The sequence below is a fragment of the Hesperophylax consimilis genome, chromosome 4 (genome assembly GCF_061612785.1).
Source record: "Hesperophylax consimilis isolate HC1 chromosome 4, BYU_Hcon_1.0, whole genome shotgun sequence".
Taxonomy (NCBI): Eukaryota; Metazoa; Arthropoda; class Insecta; order Trichoptera; family Limnephilidae; genus Hesperophylax; species Hesperophylax consimilis.
Genome location: NC_142839.1, coordinates 1,508,964 through 1,511,812, shown reverse-complemented (window position 1 = coordinate 1,511,812; position 2,849 = coordinate 1,508,964). Strand labels below are relative to the sequence as shown.

Sequence of the window (2,849 nt, the reverse complement as noted above, 5' to 3'; positions counted from 1 at the left end):
TGATCCTTATTAAAATTTGATCTTTAATATAATTTTGACCTTAATGCTTCTAAAAATGCATGAAAAACAAAATCAGCATTGTTTGGGCTAATAAAACCTTAGGTTCCAAACATATTTTTCTATTTCATGCTCCGGCCTTCAACAGGTTAAAAGATCTCCCAGTAATAAATGTATGTATAATGTATGACGTTTATGTCACATTATTTTTTTCTTATCTTTTATCACATAACGTAATACGGAAGTATTTTTCTTTGAAGGTCATAATCGATATTCTTGTTTCAAATACATTCATTTTGCAAAACGCTTCCGTGACCGTGTGGCCTAATGGATAAGGCGTCGGACTTCGGATCCGAAGATTGCAGGTTCGAGTCCTGTCACGGTCGAAAACTTTTTTGAAATTTTTAACGTCAAAATTTTTATTTAATGCTGTTTTTTAGCATAAATACATTTTTATTTATATTCAGAGCAATGATAAGAAAACAAATACTTATGGTATTATTAGCCTTATGCCTTATTTTTATATTATACTAGGAACAAATATATAAGGTTTGCGTAGGAGACCAAAAACAATATACTACTTTGTAAAAAGTTTGAAATAATATGCAGAATATGCAGATATATTATTTTTTATGCTGAATGGATAAGTTTGTCGGTCTGACTGTATTTTATGTTTTTTTTGCTCAGAGTGATATCTATGAAAGTTTTCTCGAAGCTTTATTAGCGATCTTAAAAACTTTCATTTATAAGCTTTCATTTTAGAACAAGAGATGGTGAGGGGCAATCAACCAACAAAATAAACATCAGAAAAGGGAAAATTTCATCCATTTCCAAAAAATTGTTTTTGTTATTCAGAGAGCTTGATCATGTGTGACATCTATGGGCAACTAGATAAAGGTTTTGAACAATAATTCAAAGTAAATAGTTCTAACTTCTTTCCACAGTTTACTTGACGGAAAAGCTTACTGATAAATTCTTGTTTATTTCCAACTAGAAAACGAAAACAAAGATCGGAGGCCATCGGAAGTGAAAGGGGGCGTTTTTGGGGAGGACACCACCGGGTGCTAACATTCCCCGTCTGCTCAGATTAGATGTAGCATTGTGAGATATTATTATCTTCACATTTTCCACACTTTATCCAACAATCTGGTTTGACGTCATATTTACATAAATACTGTGTTTATTAGCTACCTACAAAAATAATGACAAAAAATGTTATTGTTTTTCTTGTATTAGGTATTTTTCTACGCATTCCTAACAGGATGTTTCATTCAAAAATATATTTTTTTTACTTCACCTCTCCCCAATAACAAATAATTTCTCTCAGAACCTATATTATCATTGAGGATGCCGTGTGGAGGGTCTTTTTAAATAAAGGAAGGAAGGGAGAGTCCAGTTGGAAAGGGCAAAGGGTGTCCTTCAACTGACTGCTTCTGATCCGGCCCGCCACGCAGTTTGGCAAGCGTATCCGCCGCCAAGACCTGTAAAAATCTCCCCCCGTAAACCCAGGCACAAAAATTAGCGAAACACTTGAGGTGACCTATGGCAGAGGTTTGGTTATCCAAGGAATGATTCCCGGGCGGTGGTACCCGTACCCGCCTCTCAAAATGCACACAACTTAGTGATTATATTACATTTTAGGGAAACCGGACAAATCAGAACACTTTTCAAAAATGTTCTTATATATACACACAACTACTCCAATATTGCGCACAGATTATTCCCGACATAATGATTCCGCCAAAATGTAGTAATACTCCGGAGACAGATTTTTCTGGTGCAATATGTGGGCAATAATTTGTGTTCGAAGTAGTCATGTATGGAATAATTTAACTTTTCGATAGCAAAATCTAATTTAATATTTTCGAGGTTAGAAATAACCCACGATTATTACCCATTTAACTACCAAAAAAGAATACTAAATTTAACTGGGTTGTAAGGTATCTCACGGCCATCAATTGTAGAGAAGTTGGAATAAGAGTCAGGAATTTCACAAATTGACGCATATTTTCCTTAAGAATTGTCGCCATCCGGTAGGTACAAGCAATTGAGAATAACAACTTTACTCACGGCATCTTCAAGTCCAGCCGTCAACATGTTGGGATCAACTCGTTCCGAGAAGCCTAACCAACACATGATATTATTATCCAGTTAAATCTCATTGTAACAGACATTAAACTGAATATAATAGTACTAAGTCTCCAGCGAAACTTCAAATATGTGATCCGCACATTTTTTTCCAAATATTTACAAATTCTATACAAATGTTTCTAATTTAATAAGGTGCATCTTCTTCTTCATAAATCTTCTAACGTCTTGCTTTGGACGAAGGCCTCGGTTTTTTTGAAGTGAAACTTCTTTACGCGCGTCATGCAATTTCGAGGACCGGAGTAAAACCGACTCATGACCGAAACGAAAATGCGGGTACCCCCACCACCGATTAAAGTTCATTTGATCTAGTCAAAGTTTTGAAGTAACATATAAATGCTTCTTAGCTCATCCCGACAACTGGCGTTGGTGGTGTAATGGTCAGCATAGTTGCCTTCCAAGCAGTTGATCCGAGTTCGATTCTCGGCCATCGCACATTATTTTTTTGTTTTTAACGCCTTTTTCATTCAATATCTTATTTTTTAGTAGGTCAGAACATTTTTTAAAAGAAAATAATATTGCAAAATAATAAAAACACGTATCTCACTGTGATAAAACATTACTCCGCTAGAGCGCGCTTTGCGTTATTGTGTTGGATTAAAATTATTATCTAATCCGTATATTATGATAATTGTATTACATTTATTTAATTAATTTATTTATTTTGATAATATGTAATAATTTACAGAAAAAAAAATTAAAAC

At 34.4% G+C, this 2,849-nt stretch overlaps 1 non-coding gene across 1 annotated transcript; it reads left to right on the top strand.

Annotated features, from left to right (window-relative positions):
- The first annotated feature begins 310 nt into the window (after positions 1–310).
- On the top strand, positions 311–383 carry TRNAR-UCG (transfer RNA arginine (anticodon UCG)). Its single transcript has one exon. It is a non-coding gene; the product is annotated as a tRNA-Arg (tRNA).
- Positions 384–2,849: the final 2,466 nt, after the last annotated feature.